This window comes from Carlito syrichta, unplaced genomic scaffold (genome assembly GCF_000164805.1).
Source record: "Carlito syrichta isolate Samal-C Ts95f unplaced genomic scaffold, Tarsius_syrichta-2.0.1 Scaffold146042, whole genome shotgun sequence".
NCBI classification, from domain to species: Eukaryota; Metazoa; Chordata; class Mammalia; order Primates; family Tarsiidae; genus Carlito; species Carlito syrichta.
Window position 1 is genome coordinate 50,751 of NW_007090138.1, and position 15,445 is coordinate 66,195.

The following is a 15,445-nucleotide window of genomic DNA, read 5'->3' on the forward strand; positions in this document are numbered from 1 at the left end:
ATGTAAGAACCTTTTAGTTCTTCTCCCACACACAGGTGAGACATAGATTGGTGAAGGATAAATAAGCACAGATGAAAGAATAAGGAGAACATCTCACTGCAATGGGCAGTCAAGAAATGTATCTTATTATTTAATAACAACATATGAAGCTATATAAAGGAACAAATTTTTAATTTAACCCTTTGCACCCAGATAAGTGTGCTAAGCATATCAGATTCATTTTTCCTAAACACAATGAGGTTGGCCTTATTATCTTAAATTACAGATGAGAAAACTGAGGTTTGTGGAAATTAAACACTTTACCCAGGGATACACAGCTGGGAAGTGTTAGATGCAGGATTTAAGCCAATGTTCCAAAAGACATTTTAGACTGAGCATCACTAGAGGAAAGTGGTTAGAAATGTAGGCTAGGACCCAGGCTACCCAACTGATACTCAACTTTACTCCATTAACACCATGAACTTGGGCAAGTTATTTTTATAGTCTATCTCAATTTTCTCATCTGTAAAATGGAATAAGAATAATGATTACTTCATAGCATTGTTATGAGGATTAAATGAATTTAAACAGTACTCGGAACGTAGACCTCAGTAAATGACAACCTTTAGTATATTATGTTCTCCTAAAAAACAAGGTTCTTCTCTATTTGGAAAGGTCACCTCTTTAATAGAGTATTCCTGGTTACATTAGCGAGTAGAGAAGCTTTACAGTTGAATCACAAATCACTCCAAACCACACTTTTTATCTTATATAGAAACACAGACAACTAGAAGTTTGATTTCAAAATCCTGACAAAATTGTCTTTGACTCATCATGGCAGGTTCATTTGCTTGTTGTTCAAACTTTCCTTTCTACCAAAAACTCTTTGTCTTCTCATAAAGAGAACTAGGAGTGCTAAATCCAACAGCACCAAAACTGGGAAGCTCTCCAGCTTCATCTGGAGGAAAATACTCCACCAAGCTCAGAGGAGGTGTGATCTGTCACAATATTGTACGCTTGTACTAAGTCTGCATTTTAAAACCTCGTTGGAAAGCAAGAAAGCAACCACGAAAGAGCAGATGGGTCAAACAGGCTTCTCCACGCAGTATGCAGTAATGACTTTGCCTGAACTAATTACCCCTTTCTCCTACAAACAAGAGAATTCAGAGAAGTGCATGTGGCAGAACTGGGTTGCCTTGAGATGAGAGAAAAGGGCTCCTGCTTTTCATGCAATCGCAGCCCTGTTCTTGCAGTTGCAACATGTATTAAATGTCATTCTATGAGGAGGACCAGCCCTTACATCCCATCAAAATATTTCCTGGAAACCTGAAGCATTGAACTCTGATATTCTTTCACATTGGGCCAGAGGCAGCAGCACAGGGCACAATGCTGAAATAGTATGGGCCAGGGCGGGGGAGAGCTGATTTATTTTGTTGTAGAAATCTTTTCAACTGAATTTTCTGGAACAGCAAGAGTAAAAGCTACTTGACACTCATCTCTTGAATGTCAAATGTTCTGCATTGTCCCTGTGATATAAAAGCAGGTGAATGAAAAACTGCAAGCACAAAAATAGTAATTAAAAACTTTGTGAGCCAGGCTCAGTGGCTCAGCCTGCAATCTCGTGCTTTGGGAGGCTGAGGTGAGTGGATTGCCTGAGCCTGCGGGTTCGAGACCCACCTGGGCAACTTGGCGAGACCTTGTCTCTACAATAAATAAAAAAAATCAGCCGGGCATGGTAGTGCGTGCCAGTAATTCTGGTTACTGGGAAGGCTGAGGCAGAAGGATCGCCGGAACCCAGCAGGTCAAGAAGGCAGTGGCCAGGAGCGGACACTGCACTCCAGTCTGGGCGACAGAGTGAGATTCCAACTCAAAAAAAAACCAAAAAAAAAATTTTGTGGGTTAAACGATAATGTGTGGGTATGTGTGTGCATGTCTTTATTTTACCCAGAAAGGCTATGGAACAAGGAATATTTATGCTAAATTTTGGTTTTATAAAAAATCATCAGAGTTCCTGTGGTTACCTCTTAATTTTATCATGCATTTGTACTCTTGGACAGCTTGTAGGGAAATCTAGGGCTCCCAGCTACGGAAATTAAATATTTACAAAAATCAGCTAAGGTTAAAAGAGAAGGAAGAAAAGCTTCAGTAGATAAAAAGTTTCACAAAAGCAGTGTTTTTACAGTCTACATATAAACAGCCTCATGACTACATGCTTACCTGTGTTCATGTGTGTACATGTGCATTCACACATGGTCACACACACACAAAATGTAAGCCCAAGTGACTTGGATTAAAACAATACATATGTTTAAATTACATGAATGCTCAAGAAAAAGTAAAAACTGCTCTGACCCATTAAAGGTCATTTTAAATGATCATTTTATTTGTTTACATGATTTCATTATTTTCCATTTTATTTATGTGCAGACTATTTAATGAGATTTTTCTTTAAAAAAAAAAAAAAAAACACCAAAAACCTTTGGCAGCTGCTTGAATAGAGAACAAAATAGGCCCCTTTGTTTTTTTATTTATTTTACAGATGGTATTATCAAAATTGTGTTACATCAATGTTTGCAGAGAAGTTGAATTTAAACTTAAATATGAAAATAATTCATTCAGAACTAAAAAGAGTGATACTTTGAGATTCAAGATGATTCAACCTTCCAAACAATTCAAACAATTCTTCAGTTATCAATTAAATAATTTTAGTTATTGTACTTCCACTTCCAAATCTAAACAAGTAAATATCTCCTTCAACTTAATTCCATATGCCAAAAAATCTCTGTCTCAAGAACACAGATAATGGGAAGAATTAATTGCATTTTTAGCTCTTATGTTGATGGAAAGAACTCAATAATACCAATAGAATTGAGTATATATAATTATTGCGTCAACAAAAGTTTACTATGAGCTAAAAACAGAATTCTAACAACTCAAGATTTTTAAGAAGTAGTTTTGAATAGTTGACACATTTCTGAAATAATCTCAAGCAAGTAAAACTCAGGAATAAATATTTGTTTTCTATTGCTGTCATGATTAAAACTTTCCATAATTTATAAATTATTAAGAATTATTACTTCTCAGAAAAGAGCAATATGGGTCATCAACTTTTGTTCTTGATCATGAGTGAATGCATCCCTTTCCTTTCCTTAAGATCTGTTGGGCAGACAGAAACTCAGAACCCAAATTTTCAGAGCTCCCTCTTCCGGCAAAACTGTGGCCTTTGTGGTGGCATCTTATTTTCAGGGTCCTCAGGAATCATCTCTGTAAATGGCTAAAGTGGCAAATAGTGCCCAGTCTGAAGTCTCAGACCCAAATGTAGAATTTTGGTGACAATTGCTCTTTTTTAATTATATTACAATTAAATTTATCTTGTCTTTAAATGTATTTATTTTCAACAAAGTTTGAAAGTAAAAATAGACTCTATGACATATTTTCTAAAAATGAACATAATATGAGCATCTCAGTCAGTTTGGGCTTCTATAACATAATATCACAGACCAGGTGGTTTAAACAACAAAAATGTATTTCTCACCATCCTGGAGGCTAAGAAGTCCAAGATTAAGGTGCCAGCATAGTCAGGTTCTGGTGAGGACCTTCTTCCGGGTTTGTAGATGGTTGTCCTCTTGCTGCGTCTTCACATGGCAGAGAGCAAAAAGAAAGGAGGAAAGTTTTCTTATGCCTCTTCTTGTAAGGGTTTTAATTCCATTATAAGGACTCCACCCTCTTGACTCAATTGTCTCCCAAATTCTCCATCTTCAAATACCACCACAGTGGGGAATAGGGTTTCAACACATGAATTTGGAAGCAGGGGGGGACAAAAACATGCAGTATATAGCATTTGAGTGAATTTATTTAATAATATTTATTGTTTGGCCTGGCACGGTGGCTCAAGCCTATAATCCCAGCACTTTGGGAGGCTGAGGCAAGAGGATTGCCTGAGCTCAGGGGCTCAAGACCAGCCTGGGCAATTTGGTGAGACCTGTCTCTACAATAAATCAAAAATTAGCTGGGCATGGTAGTGTGCACCTGTAGTTCCAGCTACTTGGAAGGCTCAAGTGGAAGGATTGCCTGAGCCCAGTAGGTCGATGCTGGGGTGGCCATGAACATGTCACTGCACGTCAGCCTGGGTGATAGACTGAGATTCCAACTCTGAAAAAAATAATAATATTTAATGTTAAATGTCTTTGATGATTTCAGTCTGCAAAAGAGGAGAGTCTTCAAGCGGACATTAGCCTTAACCCCATTTTGATTCCTTCACTTTAAACTCATTCAATAATCAAGTTAAAACAGTAACAACAAAGACTGTCATATATAGAATAACAATGAATTGTAGCCAGGAAGCTTTCAAAATATAATACATGAAATTTTAAGAAACGTTTATAAAAAGCTATGTTCACTTAATTAAAATCATACATGTGTGTCTGTGTGTAACAGAGAATGAACAGTTTGAGAAATTCGATAAGCAATATCATTCGAGTACCAGAAATAACCGATGCATGTTGGCAGAACTTACAGAAATAATTTTTACATTTATTCATCCAAAAAGATGTTTATTAAGAACCAATTTCTTACTAGACAAATTCCTGGCTTTCATGGAGTTAACATCAAGCGTAGAAAACAATAAACATACAAGTAAAATTTAATAGGCTGAATTGTGATAGTTGTTAAATAAATTCGGTAAAATAAAGTGTCAAAGGTGTGTCTGTTTACTACTGCCACAAAATTTACTGGTCAGGCCTCTGGCATCAGTGAACTATTCTGACCCTGGTGGGGATGGGTGACAATAGGATGATCAAGGCTGACCTCAGCTGAGGTGACGGGGACAACTCATCTCTGACCCACACACATCTTCACCTCCAGCAGACTAGTCTGAGCAAGTTCTCAAGGTCTTGGAAAGGGTGTGGGAGGACAAGTGGAAACAGCCACAACCTCTTGAGATCTAGGCTTGCAACTGGCACCCTGTCACATCCAGCTCATTCTCTTGGCCAAAGAAAGTCTTATTGCTGACCCTAAAATCAAAGAACAGGGCAGATCACACTATGCACGGGGAAATAGAACTGGAGGGTCACATGGTAAAGGATATAAACACAGAGAGGGTTAAGAAATGGGGCCAATGATGCATCTACCATAGTGTGGTCAGGAAAGAGAATATTGATCTATTGATCCAATTGATAAGACAATCTAAGGGGGTAAAGGTCTGAACTGTAGAGATATCTAGGAGAAATATTCCAAGAGCACAGGTCATGAGGCAGTATTGAAAAAATGAGGGGAGAGTGATAGAAATGAGGTCCTAGAGGTAGTGGTGGGGGTAAGTTGGGACACAGGTCTCCCAGGAACTTTTAGGCCATTGGAAGAACTTTGATTTTATGCTAATTAAAGTGAGAAGTCAATTAAAGATTACAAGAGAAGAAAAACGTAACTTGATATTTAAAGGGTTTTCTACCACAGACAAAATGTTGGTCAAGCTACTGGTTGTCATTAGAAATTACCAAGAGTCATAGAAAAGTACACACTTATAGACAATGAGAGAAATTGATAAATTCTACATGTAGGATCATATATACAAAGCTATATATCCAGTACCTTAGAGGAAATTTAATGACTCTTCAAGGTAAGGCGATTTAGAATTTGCTTATGTTGAATTTAGAAAAGAGCTCAGCTAAGCAGAGACTTCACTATAAGCTATGGCCTTGGATGTGTTATTGCTGGGCTCATTGAGCACAGATGTCCTTTCATTTATGTAGTATATGCATTTCTAAAAAATTTTATGGGATTTTGAATTTTAAAGTGAAGCAATTTCCCCATTGTTTTAATTTAAAATCTATAACCCCATGCAAAAATGAAGTTGAAGTCCCATTCCCCAAAGAAAAACATTGCCTCAAAAAATAACAGTATTGAGCTGGGCATGGTGGCTCCTGTCTGTAATCCCAGCATGTTGGAAGCCTGAAGCAGGAGGATTGCTTGAGCCCAAGAGTTCAAGACCATCCCAGGCAACATAGCAAGACTTTGTCTCTACAAAAAATAAAAAAATAAAAATTAGCTGGGCATGGTGGTGCATGGGAGACTGAGGTGGGCAGATCACTGAACCTAAGAGCTTGATTTTGCAGTGAGCTATGATTGTGCCACTGCTCTCCAGTCTGGGTGACAGAGTGAGACCCTATCTCTAAAAAAACAAACACAAAAAATATCTACAACTGAATAAAGTCACAGCAAATAAAGTGTTACCCTGCCAAAAACACTATCCTGCACATATATAATCATAATTGAATAAACAATATAAAAGAAAAGAAGACCATATTTGCAGTAGCAAAAATGTATAATAAAAATACAAAATATCTAGGCTAAATTTTAACAAGAAATGTGCACATCACGAAGAGAAAATTTATAAAACAACCCTAAAGAACAAAAAAGGTAAACTGAAACTAGTGAAAAAATGCATCATGTTCTTAAATAGGAAAAACCAACATTATAAATAGACCAGTTTTCCCTCAGTAATTACATCACTGAAAACCATCAGTTTCTTTCTTTTTTTTTTTTTTTTTTCTTTCTGGAACTAGACAAATTAACAATAAAGTTTGCTTTTAAAAAATAGCAATCATATTGAAAATTATGGAGGGGGAATGGTTAGTTCTATCAGTTATCAAAATTCACTAAAGTCTTACAATATTGTGGGATTTGCTGTTTACAAGGACACAGAGACTAATGAAACAAAATTTTAAAATTTAGAAATCAACTTGTTTTCATACACATGTATCTATAGAAAATATAATATAATGAAGGTGATATCTCAGGTCTGAAGAGGAAAGAACTTTTTAGTAAGTGGAATTGAGATAACTGGATAGCTATATAGGGGAAAAGATAAAAATTGGATCTATTTTTACACCATACATGAGAATAAATTCCAAAAGGATCAAAATTATGTTCTAAAAAATTTACCATTGTGGTACTAGAAGTTAACATGGGCAAATTCATAATCTAGGAGTAAAGAAACTTGCTAAACTATTGCTCAAACTCCAGAAGTAATACAGTACAGATGAATTAATATGAAGGCATAAAATGAATAGATATTTTGTGTGACAAAAGACACCATAATAAAATAACGATAAATGAGAAAAGTGGCTAAAGTGTTAATATTCCCTAATATATAAAGAGCTCCTAAAAGAGAGAAGAAAAAGACCACTACTCCTATTTCCAATGGGATAGGAAATTGAACAGAGATCAAGCAGAAAAATAGGGCAAATGGTTCTTAACTCTAAGAAAAGACATTCAGCCTCACTGATATGAGAAATGCAATGAAACTACACTGAAATATCATTTCTCACCTACTAGACTGTAAAAAATCCAAAAGGTTGAAATCATACTCTGTTGTCAAATTAATAAAGCATCAGACATTCATATGTATTTCTTCTAGAGTGGCAAAATGTACAGTTCCCAAGGAAAAGAAGTTAATAATATCTAGCCAAATTACAAATGCATATATACTGTGACCCAGGGATAACTTTAGAAATCTACCTCAAAGACCCATTGGCCAAAAAAAAAAAAAAATGGAAAAAGCACAAGACCATTCATTGCACTACTGTTTAGAAGAGCAAAAGTGTGAGAACAACTCAAATGTTCATTAAAAAGGGACAGGTCAAATAGACTATGGTAAATTCATGCAAAGCGCCACTTACAATGATAAAAAGAAATGAATAATATTTCCATGGGTCATTATGTACTATCACAGAAAAATTTATGAAAGTAACAGGTTATAAAATTACATATAAAAAGTATAAGAAAGCAATGAGGAGATAAAATTGTATAGTGTGTCAACAATTACCTAAGAATGGAAGAGAAGATACTAATAATACATATGCATATCTCTTTATGATAACAATTTATGGCGAAAACACAAAATTTTGAAAAGTAATCACCTTCAAATGAGGAGAAAGAGACAAAGATGGTGAGCAGAGAGAGGTAAACTTCTTTAGAATGCACTTTACTTTGTATACTTGACTCTGATAGACATTCAAATTGCTGGCAAACATATTGTAATACTATAATTTTTAGAACTGAATTTGAAGAATTCATGCTGAAAGTCATTTCCAAGCTCAGAAATTCCAATTCAACTTTTGCAACATAACATCATTTTCTAAAGCCAGTAATACATAATAGATATTTTGGCATGTGTGAAATATGCATGGACAGTATTTTTCACTGTGATAGGAGCTCTAGTGTACAACCGAGAAAGAGATGGAGTCTGAAAGAGAATTTCTCAATTGAAAATCAGGTTATCTGCCAAACAAACGGAAAAAAACAGATCTTTGGAAACAAAACCTCCAATAGTTAATAAATGTATCCAGAAATAAAAATACGGTTGTGTTTATTCCCTTGATGGCTATGATCTTGTTTATATAATCAAATACAAATATCCCATTATACCTCTTAGTTTGTTTTTGCATTGGGCTATCAATCTGTTTTGACACAAAATTGACTTATTTTTCTCCCTAGCACTTATCACCATCTGATATTATATTATAAACTAACTTCTCTCCTCTTTCTATAAACTAATTTCTCTCTTTCATATGTCTGTCTGTGTCTCACTCTCTCTCTCTCTCTCTCTCTCTGCTATCTCTTCTCTCTCTCTCTCTCTCTCTCTCTCTCTCTCTCTCTCTCTCTCTCTTTCTCTTTCTCTCTCTTTCCCCACTGCCCCACCTTTCTTTACTCCCTCTACAACATAAACTCCATTAAACCAGGGACTTTATCTTGTTTACTCTTTTTAATTAGTACTTGGTACCAGTGCCTAGCACATAAATGATGCCCAATAAATATTTGTTAAATAAATGTCTAAATATTATTTCTTTGTCACAGCTAAAAGTCTAACTGAGATTTGGTATATCACAATGTATTTGGCTATGTATATAAACCCAGGCATTTAGAATGGACAGCCTCTCTTCTCGGCATTTAATGACATTATGCACAGATGTACATGAAATCATGACAGACGGCAGTGGCTGGCGAGAATAGTCTCTAAAGTCACTCATTCCATCTTCCCACAGAGCCTTGTTTATTCGCCAGGATACAGAAACTTAGGATAGTACACATCTTATAAAATTATTCCAGGAAAAGCACCCAATACAGTGTCTGGCACACAGTCGACTTCAAGAAAACATGTTGCTCATACTTGTAATTTGTGAAAGGGATTAAGGGAAGATGACTGAAGGAATTGGGAAGCCTCTCCAAACCTAACTTCCTCAAGACCCCATTCTGCTATTTTCCATACAAGTGACCATTGTTAAGTTGTTGGAATAATTTCAGCATCAGTTTCTGAATCTGAAAAATAGAATATAATAATTCCTACTCAACAACAACAAAATCATTCCACCTAAGTGGAAGTGCTATATTACCATATAACTGCTGTGTCCTCTGTTATCTACCCATTCAGTCCACTTAGTCAATTAAGTCAACTGCTCAATCCATCAATCAATCAATCAAGTAGGGCACATTCAGAATCACACACCAAGTGAAAGGCACTGACCTATTCACCATGTAGAATAATGTAGCTATTCATGGCACTCCTCAGGGCAATACCAGACAAAGGATTCACAGATTTCTTCTGACTTTTTTTTAATATGAGGCTGCTGGCACCCAGGTGTAAACTTAAGACTTTTTTTCCATTAAATAATATATCCTTAGGTTCAAAGTTCCTTTTCATTTTTTTATTGTGCCCCAACAACTTTATTTCTTGCCTTTTCTAGTTCTGTTTATCAAAAAAAAAAGTAGGAATCGAAAACCTACTACAGACCTGGTAAATAATAAAAACAGATTAAGTCTGCTTACATTGTCCCAAGGAAAAGCATGAGATATTCTCTTCTACCCATAATGCCATTCTCTTAACCAATCTGCAGCTTCAGGAATGAGGACTCAATTTCTCAAAATAAATCTGAAAAATAAATAAACCTGAAAATAAACAAAAGGTCTCCAGACCCAAGGTAGCCATTCTCTTCATGTTTCATACGCCGCTTGAAATCAAAGCATGTTCTACTTAGGTGCAAAACCCACCTTACATCCAACATTAGGCTGTTCTCCCAGGATCCCATTCCCACCTCCATTAATGTCTTTTCTTTCTGAATACATAATTTCCCCCACAAATTTTGTTTTTCAATAAATCCAAACTTTTCTTAATAACAGTACCATCTACTTTGATCCAGCTCATTGGTTCCCCTTCTCTTGTAGGTAGATCAAAGCAATATGGGGCCCTGTTTAATATGTGTATCTTTGCTGAGCTCAAATACAGATGCACATATTAAAGAGGGCCCCCTTATTGCTTTGATCTACCCTTAAAATGTTTAAATAAACTTAAGATTGACATTTTGTAAGATAGTACAGTACAATGTGACAATCAATTAAATTTTTTAATAAAAACAGTGCTCTAGAATGTGACTATCTAAATGATAATCTTTCATATGGATCATTTTGGAAAATATCCTATTTCTAGGAAAACTTGCTGTTTCAAGAACCAATCTTGAAATTGCCCTCAAAATACTTACAACATACGTCTTTGAAAGCCCATCCCATACTCTAAAAATTTTAAATGAAAATAAAATTCTATAAGTACACTATGCAAACTTGATTTGAAATGACTTTTTTAATATTTCAGAAAATTTATCCTCAAAGAATGAAGACTTAAACATTTGCAGCTATGTTAAAGACTATGTCAATAATTATAAGAAAATAGTTTGATATGAGATCTTCTAGAAGAATGATGGGCCATCACTGATAATCCTCTAATCTCTAATCAGGAAGTTTAAAGACAGATAACTATGTAAATCCAATTCAAGTATATCTCCTTAAAAATTAGTAGAATACCTGACAGATTATACACTTCTGAGAGTCTCCTCTTTGTACGCATTTACAATTAAAAAGAGGTCATTTTTACATAGTTACAAAAAAGAGTAAATCTTGGGTGTTTTTTCTCCTGAGATTGTTAAGCTTGATTAAGGAAATAAAAAGAAGCATTGTGGAGACACTAGACTTTTAGAACTTTTATGCCTAGAAAAATTTAAAAGGTTCAAAATAAGATGATATCTGTCTCTTTAAGAATTTCAATATTTAAAAATAGGGTATTATCAAGAATGAGGTTGGAAGTATCAAATTGCTTCAGTCAAAATCTTGCTGTCTGCTCAGACTCTTTCAAGAGAGATGAAAAGGGAACAGGTAAAATTATAAGCTAAAATATCAATAATGTTAACCAATATTAGCAAATTAAGTAAAAAAAATTATGCCGGAATGGTGACTCACACTTGTAACCCCAGCACTTTAAGAGGTGGAGGTGAAAAGAGTGCCTGAGTCCAGGGGTTTGAGACTAGCCTGGGCAATATGGTGAGACCTCATCTTTACAATAAATCAAAAAATTAGCTGGGCATGGCATGCGCTTGTAGTTCCAGCTACTTGGAAGACTGAGGCGAAAGGATCGTCTGAGCCCAGCAGGTCAAGGCTGCGGTGGTCATGAATGTGCCACTGCACTCCAGCCTGAGTGACGGAGTGAGACTCAGACTCAAAAAAAAAAAATTCTGGGGTATTTTTCCCACAAGATCTGGAAAGAGCAGAGAGATTGGAGAAGAGGTTTAGGTGATGAATTTTGTACTATATCAAAACTGTACAATCAATTTGCTGAAAAAAGGAAACATTCTATGAAGATGGGAAGGATCCAGAGTAGAAAACAGCATTAAATTATATGTTTTACTTTCATTTCCTCTATTAGAAAGAGTACACAGAACAAACCAAAGCTATGGCAAAGGTATATTGGTAGAGCTCTCTGAATCCCCAAACGGATGCAGATGACACCTAGGGTATATAATCCAAGGTAAAGGACATAAATTCTAACCACAAAAAATCTACATGTAAGTTAATTCTAGGGTTACCATAGATGTTTGTTTGAATCTGACATTAAAAGTAATAAGAAAAAAATTTAAATTGTTGTAATATATAATTAAATCCCTTTATATTTCTTTACATCTTATTTCAAACTGTCTCTTAATGTTGATTTACATATTAGCATTCAGATGATTTTAAATCATTGTTTTAACTAAAGACGCTTAAAAGAAAAATGATCAATTGATTGGCAACAGGGCATTGAGTTCTGAGATACTCTGTTTCAAATGTCAAGAACCCACTGATCCATTGAATTAATAGCATTTTCCTGGCAATCAGTAGCTACAGAAAGGAATACAATGTTGCTATATTCCATCAGCGCCAGTCCACAATGTCAACAGAACCAGTGTTGTACAGCCAGTCAACATATTTATTAAATGTTTTCTGTGTGCAAAAGAAAAACAATGCACAAAATGAGAGGTAAGAAAGAGCTTTGCAAGTACCAAGAACTAGAAACTGTTCAGTATTCATGGAGAGTATCCAGAGATGCAACTGGAAGGGTTTGTCCTGAAGGACCTTAGATGTCACGAGGTTCAACCTGATTCTGTAGATTATAGGGAGCCACAAGCATGATCTGCAATGGCATAGTCTAATTTCCATTTTAGAAATCTCACTTTGGTCACAGAGTGTAGGGTGAATGTGTAGAAAGAGCGATAGATCAATTAGGCGCTTATTGTTTAACTCTATATGAGTGATGAATGCATGAACTTGAAGAGTGATACCAAGACAGGAAATTTAAAAGGTAGAATCAACAGTCATGGTGACTGAATGTGAGGGTGAAAGGCGTGATAACAGTCTATGATTTTATAACAAATATCTACAACATGTTTATATGAGCTGAGGACTCTTGTAAGTGCTTTATTAAAAACTCATTTACTATCTATAAAAGCCCAATGGAGTAGGCATTACTGGAAACTCAATTTTATAAATGAAAAACTCATGCCATCAGCAAGGCCCATGGTCACACCACTTGCCTGTGATTAAAACAGGATTCTGTCAGGAAAGGATATACTAGAATTTATGCTTCTAACCACTACATTATACTGCCTATCTAAAAGGGCTGAGGAAGTAAGGAAGGCTGTAAGGTTTCTGCCCTGGGAAACTCAGGGAATGGTGATACCATTAAGAGAACTATGCTTTGTTAGGAAGATAAAGAATACTTTGGGCAAGGTTCATTTCCAGTGTCTGTGAGTTATTCAAACAGAAAAACTCATATGTATTAGGATCTGAAGCTTTAGATAAAAATCTAAACTAGAGACATAGATTAGGTCTGTGAACATATAGGTTAAAATCAAGACAAGAATGATTTGAGATGACTTTAGAAGTGCATGTTGAGAAGGTTAATAGAATGCGGAAAAACATCAACATTTAAGATGCAGGCAGATAAAAAAATCATTAAGATAAAAAGGAATTGTCAGAGTGGAGGAATAATCAAGAAATAAAATCATGGAGGAGCGAGACAATAAAGAATACCAAGAAGAGAGTTCCTATAAAATAACGACTAAGGCCAGTAGGTTTAGCATTATGAAAGTCCTGATGTCCTTAAAAATGAAGACCAGACTTTAAATTGTGGAGGAGGAGGAAGTAAGAAAACAGAGAGAAGACTGACAGCAGGGCTTGGGATCGCGATGAAAACATGAATAAAGCGCCAGTCTTTGATGAAAATGGAATAGTCCAATGATATTAACACTAAAAATTATTAAAAGGGTCTTTTTACAAAGGCAAACGTGCAGTGGTTTGAAGTAGAATTAAGAGCTAGAAAAGTGCTGTTCCTGCATCTTTTTCTATGATTTGTGGAGCATGAAGTTCAGGGAGGGGAGGAGGAGAGAAAGGATCAAGGGAAGGCAAGCATAGACTAGCATAGAGATAAGAATTCAGGTTAATACTTTGTTGTTTTGTTCTGTTTCTGTTTTTTGGTTAGTACTGAAAGCTAGGATGCAAAAATGTGATTTGCTCAAGGAGTGGTTTTAGGAAGTTTATATGGCACTGATACAAATGTTGAATGGATTGGTAGGGAAAAAAGGCAAGAAAACTGGGACATTTTTATAATGGTCTAAATTAGTACTTCTGAAAGTGTGGTCCATGGATTCTGCACTCTCTAAAATGCTTTCAAGGGATTAATGAGGTCAAAACTATTTTAATAATAATTCTAGAACCTTCACAGGATATGAGACTGTAACCCACACTGTGCTAGTAGTTATTGTATTCTTTAAAGAGATGTATTCACAAAACAGACCCCCAAAAAAGAAGTTTTGCTTTTAAAATACAGTTGGTGGAAAAGTAAAAATTATTAATTGTATCAAATCTCAGCCCTTAAACACATCTTTTTAAAGTTCTGTGTGATGAAACAGGAAACATACATAAAGCATTTCTGTCACAAACCAAACTAGGATGTCTGTCCCCCACAAAAAAGCAAAAGAGCACTTGTGTGACCTGAACTAACCACTTTTTTCCATGGATCATTATTTTTATTTAAACTATTTTATTTAAACTACATTTAGATTTGTTAATAAGACATTTATTCAGAATTGTGTGTTTGGCAGGTATTTTCCTGAAAATAAAAAAGATGAGTGTATTACCTCAAGGAAAACTGCAAATATTTATTACTAGCAATTAAATTCAGGCTTTCTCAAAATTGGAAATTGGAAAACTGTCCTCCACTGAAAACTTGACAGCATTCCAATATTGGAAGAAATTTTCTATAAAACCACTGGTGATATTAACAAATGTGATTTCTTGTTATTACATAATGACATGTTTCAGCATTTGGAAAATGACATAATACAGTGGATAGACCAATATTTCCTAAATGATTAATTCATGAAATTACAAAATCATGCATGAGTAGCAATTTCCAGTGGAAATAAAAAACAGACCAATGGATTTAACTGTACCAGTGCACATAAGGTTCATTGCTGTGGTTTCAATTTTTGCAATCCAACTCACTTTTAAGAGACTAGCATTTGTTGAGTTTGGGTTTAGTATCAAAGAAAAATATCCACAAGATAATTGTAAAGGCCACTAAAATCATCTTTTCCTTTCCAAACACATATATGAGTAAGTCTATATTTCTGTCCTATACTACAACCAAACAACATATTGCTACTGATTGAAGACAGAAACAGATAAAAGGATCCAACTGTTTTCTTCTAAATCAGGCATTTAAAAGAACTGCATCATGTAAAACAATGCCACTCTTCTCACTAAATATTTTCTTGTTTGGAAAAATATAGAGTTTATTTTCTCCTAGAAAAATATATATGTTTACGTGTAATAAATATGTTATGATTATTTTAAATAAATTGATGAAGAAATGTCATTTTAAATAAACTGATGTTGACTCCAACTCAAAAAATAAAATAAAATAAATTGATAAAGAAATGTAAAAATCTCTGTTTTAATTTCTATGTGATAGACTATGATAAAGATAACCTACATAAACAAAACCTGATTTGTTTGGGGTTTTTTGAGTCAGAGTCTCACTCTGTCACCCAAGCTGGAGTGCAGTGGCATGCTGCTCACGGTCACTGCAGCCTCGACCTGCTGGGCT

The 15,445-nt window shown here is 35.2% G+C and overlaps 1 protein-coding gene across 1 annotated transcript in view; it reads left to right on the forward strand.

Moving 5' to 3' along the window:
- The first annotated feature begins 876 nt into the window (after positions 1–876).
- The window catches only part of OPRM1 (opioid receptor mu 1), a 229,683-nt gene continuing 215,114 nt past the window's right edge, over positions 877–15,445 (forward strand). The window contains exon 1 of the mRNA XM_021708756.1: positions 877–1,388. The gene's annotated coding sequence lies outside the window, so the exon portion shown is untranslated. The remainder of the gene's footprint in view (positions 1,389–15,445) is intronic.